At 44.5% G+C, this 13,680-nt stretch overlaps 1 protein-coding gene across 1 annotated transcript in view; it reads left to right on the forward strand.

Annotated features, from left to right (window-relative positions):
* Nucleotides 1-1,030: 1,030 nt before the first annotated feature.
* OSER1 (oxidative stress responsive serine rich 1) overlaps nt 1,031-13,680 on the forward strand; it is a 75,284-nt gene continuing 62,634 nt past the window's right edge. Inside the window, exon 1 of the mRNA XM_086932568.1 lies at nt 1,031-1,173. The gene's annotated coding sequence lies outside the window, so the exon portion shown is untranslated. The remainder of the gene's footprint in view (nt 1,174-13,680) is intronic.

Here is a 13,680-nt window from a genome sequence, read left to right on the forward strand (position 1 = left end):
CAAGAAAAGGAGAAAGTGTCACTCATAGTCGGTGAATGTCACTCCTAAGTACAATGAAATTAAGAAAATGTCACACATAAGAAAACTGAAACCTTGGCAACTATCATGTACAATGTTTCATGAGCAAACGTGGTTGCTACTGGTTGCATGGAAATACCTTCCGACGTGGTTCTTAACGCATTTTTAAATTCTCCATTTTACATGGTCTTACGACGTTGGGTTGGTGTATTGATGAGTTTAATCAAACAATAAACTATTGAACTCTTTACAAAATATTTACCGTTCTACGTAATTTTTAGTGCGCTGAGAGTTTACTGGTCATGCATTGATGTCCATGTAAAACTGCAAAACAATCATAATAAAAACCCAAAGCATTGGAGGAGCGTTATTTTGATACCATTGAATAACGTTGTACTATACGAACAGACCTAGACGTCACTGCATCAGCTGACTTCTAGAAGGTGCCACCACTACGCAGAAGAGCTATTTCTGGCCATGACAACAGCGCGAGTATTCGAAACGGAAAGAGGTCTTACACCTCCAAGCTTTCGCTTCAACGACAACAAGCCAGTCTTATGGAAAGAGAAAAAACATAAACAACGTACTTTCTTTGAAACTTGCTGTGGTCAGTACTTCAGCGTTGCTGCCATATTGGAAGAGAAGGTGCCGGAGAGGAACTACTATATTCCAAATTTTTTGATCTCCAATCGCCTTACTTGTCTGAACCTTTTAAAAAAATTGTTTACTCTCTGACAAATAATTTTAATGTTTTCTCTTAAGCATATTACAATTGTAAAAATGCTAATGCAAGTATCGAACGAAAGATACATTTTAGCATTAACATATATTCATATATACATTAATATATCTCTCTTTTTCATTTGTCTCTAAAATGGCTTCTACATTTAGATCAACAAACCTGTTTCTTGTGAGAAAAAGGACACACAGCTCTATGGCACTTGTTATGCTTGAAGATATGGCGTGGGGAGTGTACCGCTCCTCTTTTCTCTCGTCTCTATGGGTCTCTGACGTCACTCAGAGTGGCGGTGTTGTTGCAGAGTCACCGTGTTTGAGCACAAACGAGCGGCTGATCCGGTGGGAGGATAAACACGGGGGCTCCCCCGTTCATCTAGACCTGTTCGCAGCCCCCTATCCACGTTGTCCGGCTCCATGGTAAGTACTCCGCCTTACCCATCGTAGTCCAACAGGAACGAGCAAGGAATCTATAGGTATCAGAGGGAGATCGTGCGTCCCATAAAACAAACATGGAACTTTACTGGGCGTACAGAAGGGTCACAGTACACTCTGTATCCTTAATTTTATTCCTTTAATTTGGGTATTTAGGTTGTTGTTTAGGTAGCTGGTCGGTGGGTACCTAACGAGTATGGTGGAACTGTATAACATATACTGATAGGTAACTGATTATTGGTAGCAATACGCTGTATGCCACGACTGGTATAGTAGTCACGCTGAATACCTGGTCACCATCCGTAAAAGGCCCTCGTAGCAGGCAGCATTGTACATTAGAAAAGCATATACGGTTAAGTGCTGTAGTTGTTGTGGGGGCAGTTTAGTAGAAGGCAGTACAATTTGTAGAAATTCGATGTAGTGGTTTCTTGAGAAGGGGAAACTGTGCTTGTCCTTTCACGTCTAGGCTAACGGCCTTCCAGGTCTTACGATCACTGAAATACCCACCTGAGTCTTTTGAACATTGTTAGGTGGTAGTCGGTGAATTTGCTGAGTCCTTGTTACAAAGTCGTGTGTGGCAAGTGTTAACGTGAACCCTAGGGTCGCATTCTTAAACGGTGTTTAGCGCACCGAATTTGATTAGCACTGGACGTCTTGAAATAACTTAAAAGTGGGCGTGTGAGGTCCGAATTTTTTCGGCCACATTTTTCTGCTTGATATGTCGTGTATCAGTTGACTTTCTGGGTAGGCCTTTGTAGTGATCTACTTTGTTTATAGACAGTTATTTAGTCTGTTCCCCTTTCTGAAATAGCTACAGAACCTGCAATTGCATGAATGCCAATTATAAAATACACCAGCACATGGAGTACGAATGCTAGGTCTTAATAGTAATTTACCTATAGTTTTTCAATGTTTATTACTTTTTCTGTATCGCTCCCTATTGTATATTTTACTTGATAAAGAATACATTGAGGCTGTATCTTAAAACTACATCTTACTGGATGCACTTGAGACAAAACCATGTCTACAAATGTGAACGTTGTGTTGGTTAGTTTAAAACACAAGAGCTTTAATCTGACACCCCAGGATACTGTGGCATAGATTAGTAAATTTAGGGACACAAAAACTGGGATTTGCGGCACAAAAATCTGACGTTTGTGGCAGTTTATTTTGCTACAGTTACACATTGCTGTAGCGTCCTCCCCTGGAGCATGTAGGAGACCATGCCACACATTATTCTTCTATTTTAAAGGATAAGGGAACCCAATAGGCAATTGGTGAGGGACCTTCGGTGCGTATATAATTTCTAAAGACAGGGGTCCCTAGGCGGTTTAGAGATACCCAGGGTAATAAATATGGGCTAAATAGACTCTATATTCTTTGTCCAGCCGGACAGTTTAATATTCAATAAGTGCATGGAAAGAATTTCATACAAAATTCAAGTGGGACAAAGCCTGCGTCCTACTAACACAAATAGACAGACAACCGTATAAGAAGGAATTGCTATCGAAAAGAAGACTACTTCCTTGAAGCGCAAACTCTAAGTGACAAACAATGTACCAGAAGCTACCTCCGCAAGCTTGTCCATCGTTCCCTGAAAAGGGATTGGTATTGTCAAAGAGATGTACTTTTGGAACCTAAGACCAAAAAAACACAGAACCGGCTTGTCTGTGTCACACGCCATAAGAAAAAGTGTTCTGAAACACTGGAAAGTAATCAATGCAGGTATATTAAACCTTGAACGCCCCATCTTTGCCTTTAGAAAGGCGAAGAATATAAAAGACCACTTAGTACGTGCAGCACTACCAACTAATGAAACCAAGGGCACTTTGAATGACCTCTGGGGGCTCCCACGTCTCGCTGGCCATGTAAAATGTGGTGAATGTATCGTATGTGACACTACTATAGAAGGTAAAGCCTTTGTACATGAACAAATAACTTTTGAAAGAAAAAACTTTACAAATTGTAATACTGCCAATGTCATAATGCAATTTTTTTTGCCCATGTAAAAAAATATACGTTGGTCAGACCACACAGAAGGCCCGTATTCGGATCTGCCAACACCGGAGTAGGATACGGTGCAGGACCGCCAAAGCACCATTGGTGGATCATTTCATCGCATCTGGGCATACTGAAATGGACTTTAAATGGACAATCATTAATGTGATTAAACTTCCTTCGAGAGGGGCAGATATCCATCAGTTGTTGAACAAGGGAGAACTGAAATGGATATTAAAGACTAACAGTATCCGCAATGGTTTAAACCGCGACCTCTTTATTATAATATATGCTGGTCTCTTAATTAAATTCTTCTGCCCCTGCTCTAGAAATCAAAATGTATGATTACCAATGTACTGTTTGGTTTTTATTTTTCTCCATGTTTTTAACCATTTCTATTTTCCATGTTTATAATTTCCTTCACAAGTGCTTCCTATTTAGTTTCACTCCTTCCGCTCCATCTTAAAATGGCCGCCATTTTTCACCCATGAGATTACGCTCTCTAGGACAGTCACATGACACACATCACATGACCGCCTCCCCAATTAACTTCAGTCGTTCACGCTGCGCTGTCTCGCTGTAATCCGAGCAGTTACTCAAGCAACTACTCGCCGGGACTGGGCCATATGGATACAACCCGAGATAACCCTCAGTAAGTTACGCTGCGCATATTGCTGACTGAGCATTACTCTGTGCACACAATTATTCCCGCCCTAATTGAAACTCCACTTCACAGGTCTTCATTTGTGAAGTCAGCTGCTGTCTGCTATTGCAGCACTGCGACTTGTATGTCCTGATAAGCATATTGCGGCCAGTCAATGTACATACCATCCAGGTAGCTACACATGGGCTATTCCTTAATACATGTTTGTTCTCTGCCGATTCCCACCGCGGAAATCATACCCAGCGATCCCAGCATATTTGAATATTAATTCCCTCTGTAAGCACTTTCTCCCCTTACATGCTAATTAAGAATTCACATAGTAAGATTCTCATCAACATTCACTTAAATTACAGGACACTGTATTAGGTCCTGAGTCACTTTACCAAGTGAATTGAGCCCAGCAACCTCTCCTCGTCGTTCGTTGCCCACATACTGGCTCTAACCCGGTAAGAAAATATAGCCAGCACCTCGCGTGCAGCCCTTCACCCTAGTATCACATGCGGTAACATGCACGGCCTTTAAACCTTTGTCCTATTAGTCACCACAGCAAATCACTTGCTACTTGGCTCTTCTCTATCCTTTTATTCTTTCCTTTACTGTAAGCGTCTTAGCATTCCCCAATTCGCTACACAGCCTTTACCACACAGTTAATTAACCCACCGAACCATCAGCGGTTGTCACCACACAAATAATAAAATTTTTTTGTAATATATGGTCCGACATTGCCCATAGTAATTGTATGTATTTCCCTTCTCTCCCCCTAACCTTTTTTCCATGATTTACACCACATGTATCAACAACTGCTTAATGTACTCAGACATGAATATTGTAATGTTCGGAGCTAATTGTACACATGCATGAATTTCATAATGTCCTGAAGATGATCCTCCTACCTTGCCCTAGGGATTGAAACGCTGTTGATAATTTGTACACCATGTGCATGTAATACATTGTGTATCCTCTTGTGCAATGGTGTTTCCATGTAATTCAAATCTGCTATATTCTATGTTATGCAGCCTCGCTCCCCTTGCCTGAATCCTTCCCTAATTGTTGTCTATTTATTTGTGTTAGTAGGACGCAGGCTGTGTCCCACTCGAATTTTGTATGAAATTCTTTCCATGGACTTATTGAATATTAAACTGACCGGTTGGACAAAGAGTATAGAGTCTATTTAGCCTATATTTATTACCCTGAGTATCTCTAAACTGTCTAGGGACCCCTGTCTTTAAAAATTACACATTATTCTTCAGCATTCAACTGTTAACTGAACACACTGTGTCACAAACTATTAGTCATACCCAGCCACACCTATCAGATTACATATTACTTGTAAGGAGTCTGAAGAGCAACGCTAGAATCTTCATACACAGGACACGTGACACCAAAACTGAACCTTTTATATCCGAACAAACCAACATGCTTTGAAAAAGTTGTAATGTACCCACAGTTTTCTTCCAGTTGAAGTTGATGGTAACCGTTGTTCAGTTCAATGCAGGAGAAGACTTTGGCATCGTTAAGCTTCGTGATCATGTTCATAATGTGTAGACCTGGCTGTCTTTCTCTTTCGAATAGTTTGTTGGCCTGTCACTTATCAACACGAAGGCGAACTTAATCGCCACTGTCCTTCTTTTTTTTTTTTTTTTTTTTTTTTTTTTTTTTTTTTTTTTCCCCACAACAATGTGCGAAACTCAGTGTGTCGGAACAGGAGCGCTCTAGATGTTGGCGAGCTTTAGCAGTGTTTTTAGCTGTTTCTTATTGGCTTTCTGTAGGTGAGAAGCAGTTTGCCGGTGTGCAACAGGGGGATATCTTCATTAATGTGAAGCTGTACCATCATTGTCTTAAGTTTCCCAAGTCCATGCAACAATGTCGGGAGTTGATTCACTGTTTCAGAAAGGACATTAAAGTTATAGTTAAGAGAGATTAGTCCCATGTCAGCAGCAGTATATAAACTTAATAAATATGGACTCGACGTACCTGCGAATACTTGAATTGGTGTTTGCACTCTCGTTTTCTTGTGCCGCATGGGTTCCACAAAGGATCCTTTGCTCTGCACTGGTGTAGAAGCTGCCCAGGTGTACACCTTTTCTTCTCAATGGCCTGAGACATGGTATTGGAGACCGTTCTTTGTACTTTTATGGTGCACCACTGTCTATAATGAAAGTTTTAGGGTAATTATTCAACTTGAGATGGAGTTTAGGACTATGTCCAAATGAACTTTGTTGCATCTTGTGGCGATTCTTTTCAAGTTTATGTCTCTCCTTGCAAAGGGCCAATCCTACATGCGCTCGTCAGTCTGTGACTGACATCACCATCGCACATTCATTTTCCTCACGGTCACTCGATGATGACGTCAGCGAACCGCTGGAAGATGAATTTGATACGGATCAACTTTGTTTTGTTTCCACTTCCCTTAGTTGGTCTTATGGGAGGGGCTAGAGTTCTTCTAGAACTTTCCTGCATCCAGCTTCTCTTCGTGACCCACTCACTTTCTGTTTCTGAAATGCTTTTCTTTCCCTCAGCCTTTGCATATTTGTCCTATTAGAAAGACATTTATCTTCATGTGGGAAGGAGACTTCACAGCGTAAACACAATTTCTTTTTGGAGACATCGTTTAGTGAGCCTATGCCTTGTGTTTTCTACTTACTTTTCATGCTTAATGCTGATTTTATTTTGTCGTTTTCTAGCTTCCATATCAACAGCTTGTGGTTGCCAATGGCCAGACTAGCATTTTTCCCATCGACTTTGTTGTGTTTGATGTATCATCCTAATGGACAATCGAATATCCAGACGTGGGTCCAGTGCTCACTATGCTACTGGATCCAAGCTACACGTGACTGATGAGTCCCGATCATTGCCAAACCAATCTGGGGTAGCTTATGTTCCCGGGAAGAGAGTATCTATCCTGCAGTTTGACTGGACTGTTCTAAATGTGCAGGGTAAAGACAGATTTGCATACAGCTATGTCCAACTGGAGGGGCATGATAGGCACAAAAAAAAATAATTATGAGTTGTAATGCTACTCACAATGATTGCAGTAGTTAGACATATTGCAAGCATTCCTCCCATCACATTTTGTGTATTTCCTTATGTTTAGTAGATGGGGTGACCTTGGTGCGAGGGCAGTCTGACATTTAAGTGCACACCCAGTAGCTTGTTAACAGAGGGAAAGACAAAACATTAATGTTGTCTTGTCCGTGAATAAGGGGGACCTGCTGAACACTAGGGCAACTAGTAATGTGGGCAAGATAAGCACAGTTGCCTACAAGCGAGATGCCAAGTTATACGTTTCAAAAGGGGGTGGTGATGGACGGAGCATCTGAATCAATCAAACACTCACACCCAGTCAAAAGATCTGGGTTTAATCCATCACCGGTTGTATCACTTTGTTCGCCCTAAGTTGGCAGGGTATGCTCAGACGTGAGTCCCTTGCTCACTTGGCCACTGGATTCAAGATAGCCTGGCTGATGAGGATTATGAATCCGAAACCGTTCCTAGGATGCTTATTTCCGGTCCAGGGAAGACATGGCTTGGCAGTTCGGGCTGGACTGTTCCCATGAGGCACAGGGTCAGACTGATTTGCATATGGCCATGTCTGAACTGGGGTGGCTGAGTGAGCTAAAGAATGGTGATGGATTAAACCCAGATCAGTTGACTGGGGGTGAGTGTTTGATGTGCTCAAACGCTCCGTCCATCATCCTCTTTTGTATCACTTTATAAGTTTCAACCTTCTCCGTGGACTGCAGTCAACTCCTGAAGATGGCAAATAGGCCAATCTATAGGTAAGTGTTTCTTATGAGGGCAAGGAGGCTAATGGTTCACTCTTGGGTATTGACGGAGCTCATATCACCGATTGGCTTGCAATGATATTGCAGCAGATGCATGAATAGACTTTTTTTTCTCGCCTATGTACACAAGGCCTATGGAAAGATGTGGATTCTAATAGTCTTGGGGGCGTTGGTATAGCCAGTAATGCAGAGAGTTGTGCGTTCCATCATATCAAACCTCAAGAGATTGAAGCAGCTATTGGTAAGACTATACCTCATAACCCCCCAGGAATTGATAAAGTCCCAGGCGGTTTGCTTTTATCTCGGATCAATATCTGGGGCCTGTATCTTTCAGTCGTTTTCAATGTCATCCTAACTGGAATGAGCATTCCCGAATCATGGGCTGGGGTCAAAAACATCCTTATCTTTAAAAAGGGTTCACCTTTAGACCCTGCTAATTATAGGCCAATCTGCCTTATTGAGACTACCCAAAAACTCTTTAGTAGGATAATACTTACAAGGTTACAGCAATGGTTGAATGACCCGGCAATCCTGAGCCCACTACAAGTGGGCTTTAGGAAAAACACATCAACGATAGACCAACCTTTTAGACTTCAGTTGATCTACTGGAAAACAGTTCTGATGACACAGGTTGCACCAGGTGATTTGAAACATGGGAGTTCCCAAATATCTATGTAATGTCATTGAGAGGTTACATGTTAACAATTTTGCCCAGGTATGCAGTGGGAAGTAGGGCGATACGACTGCCCCATTCCCAGTGGGCTGGGGCGTAAGACAGGGATGTGTAGGGGCTTCCGCTTTGTTTACATTGCACATAAATGACCTGACTTGACTAGGCCGCTGCGCAGCAGTGGGAGTAAAGGGCACCCAGCTGGTTACATGCAGACATGTGTACATGCGTGTGCACACGTGTACGGGCTGCGCAGGCGAGATTCCTGGCTTGCGCAGCCCAGGAGCAGCTACAAAGTGAATGGTGTGGCAGGACCTATGCAGAATTGGGTGGTGACATGGAATAGGCTTTATGCACTGTGAAGAAACATGTCAGGGAAAGGTAGTGTGTTTTACTGTTTTCACTTCATTATTCTCCTATGGGGATGTGGAGCCCATGGGCTAGTGACACTTTCCTAAGGCCTACAGATTCCAGACACGCACTAAAGTCCACTGTAACTGGCGTGAGAATTTTTCTGCAGAGTCCAAAGTCATATTTGTAATGCTTCTAGGTCATCCAGAATTGTTATATTGCTCTGAGTCAACTCATAACCAGGGCCAGGCTGGGGGCTAACTCTGCCAGGCAGATTTAATGCCCTTCCTCTCCAAGTCGTGGCCTCAGAGGCCCAGCACAGCACAACAAGCATTCCAAAGGCGAGGGCCTCCATGCCAAGAAGAGAAGATTGGTGGAGCTACAGGTTCATCCATCAGTAGCTGACACCTGGTGCCAGGCACTGGACCGCTCTGGAGGGAAGGCAGCCTGGGGGCTCTCGGAGACCGTGTGGCAGGAGACCCTGGACGACGCCATTTTGAACAAACCCAGAAGCCTGGTCAGGAAGGAGGGAGCAGGGGGCAAAGAAGTGATGTATCGCTGTGTGATAGGGCTAACAGAGACTTCCTGCCAGTCCCCTCCCCAAATCTTTAAAAAGAACTTGCTCAGGAAGAGGAGCTCTCTGGGGTCTGGTCTGCTGAGGCAGAGGGTGCTGGATCCTGGCGCAATGTGCAGTTGGAAGGAGGAACCCCCTGACTGTCCCATGATCCTGAACAGCGCCAGGAGAAGAGACCAAGACCAGTGCACAGAAGCAGGGGCCTCTGCGCAGGGAGTAGAGGCCCAGGAGAGCCAGGCGAAAGGCTGGCGCTGGGAGCCAGTGAAGACAGCTCCCTGCTGAATCCACCCTCTGTGAGCCCAGGAGGGTGAAGAAAAGTGCTCCCTGTGGCCGGGGAGCGCCACCAGGAGCAAGAAGAGACCAAGGTCACCAAAATCGACCGCCTTGGGCCGAGATATGCCCCCCAGAAGGCAGGCAACCGTTGCCCTCTAATTGGACCGACGACTAAGTGCATGGGGCTCTGCTGCCTGCCTCAAAGGTGCCCTCGGGGTGGGTCAGGTCACTGGGACTGCCTCCAGCAGAAGGGAAGCCGGGGAGCGCCGTCGCACTTCCTGTGAATATGCCCTGCAGGGGAGCCAGGAACCCACCCTTGCGCCCGTCGAAGATGGAGGCGGGCGGGGAGCACTGCTGTGCCCCCGCAAGGAGGTCTTTAGGGGTCCGTGGCCCCATCCCCCGGCCCGAAGCAAAGTCTGGGAGTGCTGTCGCGCTCCCCGTGAAGCGGAGCCCGGGGTGCCAGGAGCCCACCCTGGCCCCCAAAGAAGATGCCCTGGGGCCTGATACCCCAACCTCGGCCCGATTCCAAGTCGGGGAGCTCCATCGCTCTCCCTGTGTAGATGGCCCCGCGGGGGCCTGGGATCTCCAACTCCGGCCCCCCTTGCGATGCTGTGAGGGGAGAGTGCCGTCGCACTCCCCATAGCCGAGTAAAGGAGGGGGGAGTTCCGTCGCACTCACCCGGGCCTTCGTTGGGCCAGCGACAGTCGGTGTGTTGGCCTGCCGGAGCAGGCTGACCAAAAGTGACGTGCCGGCTCCCGCGGCCGCACACCGAAGAGTAGGCTGGGCAAGGAGCCGGCCGGGGGTGGGCTCCCCGAGCTACCTGATAAGGGGTCTGGGTGGGACCTGGCCCCCAACAGCAGGAGAGGCTGGAGGTGGGCTCCCCGAGCCTCAAGGAAGCACCCACCAGGGGTTCCGGGTGGGACCGGGCCCCCCACCGAGGGAGGAACGAGGCGCGAAGCAGCAGCGGGGGAGCTGCTGCTCTAGTATTCAAGAGTGCCCATAATGCCTTGCAGGCCCGGACCGGCCTGCAAGGGAAAACAGCGTTTAACCGGCAGGTGGTGGCCCCAGGAGGACGGGGTCACCACCAAAAGTGTGCAATGGTGCAGGTGGAGCTGCAGGAGAACGCAGTCTCCCCCAGCATGAAGAAAAGGAGTCCCTCTCTAAGTCTCATGGGGACTTGAAAAGAATAACCCCTCAAGGGCTCAGCCAGCATGTTAACTCCTCTTGGGCTGGAACTTTTGTTCTACAGCTGGAGGAGGATAAACAAGCATTTACAATGCAATGGTTTCGCCTTTGGAAAAGTTAGAGTTATTGGCATTGTATATGCCAAAATTTGTATTTATGTTTTTGTTTCGAAAACAGATAAGTAAATGGCATTGTCATTTACATTGCCATTACCTTTTTTTTGCAGTCACTTGGCACTCTCTAGCACTCCCTAGTACTCTTTTTGCACTCTGCATTTCATATGCACTCCCTGTGCACTCTGCACTCCCTATGCAGCACTCTGTATGCACTCTGTACTCTATATGCACCCTACACGCTCCACTTCCTATGCACTCCCTATGCACTCTGCACTTTTTATGCAGCACTCTGTATGCACTGTGCACTTTGTATGCACTCCACACTTCCTATGCACTCTGCACTTCCTATGCACTCTGCACTTATCATGCACTCCCTATGCACTCCCCTGTGATTTTGTGTTTTGTGAATCAACCTATTTGTATCTAGGTTTGTATGCAAAATCAAATTGTATTTGTAAAATTGGGTGAGCTAATTGTGATCACTTTTTTATGTAATCTTGGTACATCAAGCCCTAATTTATCAATGTTGTGTAGTGTCAAATAACCAGTGGTTGACACTCAAGCTGGTCATTTCTTGACCGCAGGCACCAAATCACCATAACAATGGGAGAAGGAAAAATCTGCATATGCAATGCGCATCAATGTCACTTCATCATAAGAAGCACTTTCACAGCCTTCTTCTGCCCTCTATTACAGTCACAGGTGAAATAAAAATGTAGTAATGTGTATTTAATATGCAGGTAAATACAAAATTCTCACTGCATATGTTCCTATATAAACAACATGCTGGGGTCTAAGAAGCTTGTGATCATATTTTGTTTTCACTGGTGTCCTGAAAAGGCCTCCTGATTAACAGAGCACTATAAAAAATAAATATTATTTCAAATGGAAGTGTGAAAGAACATTCAAGTTATTTTACTAAGGTAATTCACATGAATATTTTCCATGTATTTAGGAACTGACCATATGAATTAGTCAAAAAGACATTTTAAAACAAGGGTTGCACTTGTTTGGTGTATTTAAAAGGGTGAGTTTTTCAACAAGTAAATGAATTGCCATGAATGTTATAATGCGTGAGAGCTACAGGTATAAAAAGTGAGAGATGGCTTCGAATTGCAGTCTTATATGCCTCTGACACCCCACCATGGTGCCTTCGAAATGTCGAATACTTTTTAACTTCTTGTCTTACTGTAAAAATGTACCTGGCCATACATGAGCCTTGCGCATGGTCAGCCAGTAAACAATATAAAATGTCATCCCTCAATTCTTGGCCACTTATCATAAATCATAGGTGGGGTAGAAACGTCACAAGCAATTTTAACCTTGTGCCTAAGGTTGCATGCAGTAGAAAAACTGATTATTGCTTTGTCACAGAAAAAAACATGGCAGCAGAGGTACACAGGGAGTGGTATTAGACTCGTCCAATCCCCGTAAGCAAATTTTTGTAAACATGAATGGGAAACTGTGACAATACAAAATGACGTGTACACAATGGAGGGAAATACCAGATTACTCTCGATTTAGCTAGCTATTTTGAGCATTAGCCTTGCCATTCCTCAGTGATGGCTCCCATACTAAACAAGCATTGGGAAAGCCAATTGGTGTGGTGCTGCTGCCAGCCTTTTGGTGTAGTCAGTGATTATTTTGTTTTGCCATCGTTTTTACAAACCTTTATATTGAGGAAGCTGGTGGCCCTCCTCCGTCTAACAAACAAATGGCTAATAACAAAAATACTTTCTGGGTAACAGAAATCAAACATTGCCATGGTAGCCCAGGGCACTAAAGAGAACTACTTTGTGTGTGGATAGGCTTCTTCTGAGAGGGCAGAATGGCGCAACTCTCAGTGAAGTTAGCCAAGGGGTGAAGCTTGCCTGACCCTTTGCCACAAGTTGTGCTCTATAGTGGGCAGAAGAAAAATGTGAATGACACAATATCAAACCAATGGATGATGAGGAGGAGCTGAAAGCCCCTTGAGTAACTGTACTGTACATATCATTTTAGGAAAATCAAAAGAGCAAAGCTAACTCCAGACCTAAAAACGTATCTTGTCTACTTTAAAACTATTCAGTCAAATTCAAACCAAGAATTAATCAAAGATAAACTTGAACGTCCAACCCTGATAACTAGTAAGTCCCTGCTTGCCATTCACTAGGCTCTACCACAACCTGAACCACTGCGCACCACCAGCAGGCACGCCACCCACATTCAGACAGGAAGACCCATATGAGGCCCTCCCTTGGTGTCGCTACGCTGACATGCTGCTGCTCTGTTCATTTCCAACTCACAGCTATCTGCAATGCTAAACACATCCTACTGCACTCTCAGACGTCACTCCCTTTTCCGGCCACCAAAGAACACACGACCTGCTAAATTCTCGAAAATACCAATGCCGGCCTCTGAAATTTGTGTTTGTCAACAGAAATATGGACATTCTATAATCAGCCGAATACTGCTACGCGTGGTTGAATATTCAGATATAAAAACTGCAGTATTATATGTTAATATGCAACACTGAATATTTCCTGTCGGATAAGAGACGGCATCTCAGTTTGCTGGACAAATGCCCCGTCACTCAAATCGGTCCTGATAATATTGATGTCTCTGCAACCACAGGGGCACTTTGCAAGCGGTAAGGAAGTGTACTAATGGCGTCATTAATTTGATTTTAGCACAGGGTCCATAGCTCTTGATTCTATGATTCTGTCACAGGAAGAGCTGGATGTCACAAACCACATTCCAATGAGCCTTCATTCGCCATATTCGATTCCCAAACTGCATGATGTGTTTGCGCATAGTATAGTATTTTATGATGTATAGAAGTGCGTCACATGCTGAATGTTAGGCGGTATGTGTTTTTTAAGCAAAGCACAAATACA

The sequence above is a fragment of the Lissotriton vulgaris genome, chromosome 7, assembly GCF_964263255.1.
Source record: "Lissotriton vulgaris chromosome 7, aLisVul1.2, whole genome shotgun sequence".
NCBI lineage: Eukaryota > Metazoa > Chordata > Amphibia > Caudata > Salamandridae > Lissotriton > Lissotriton vulgaris.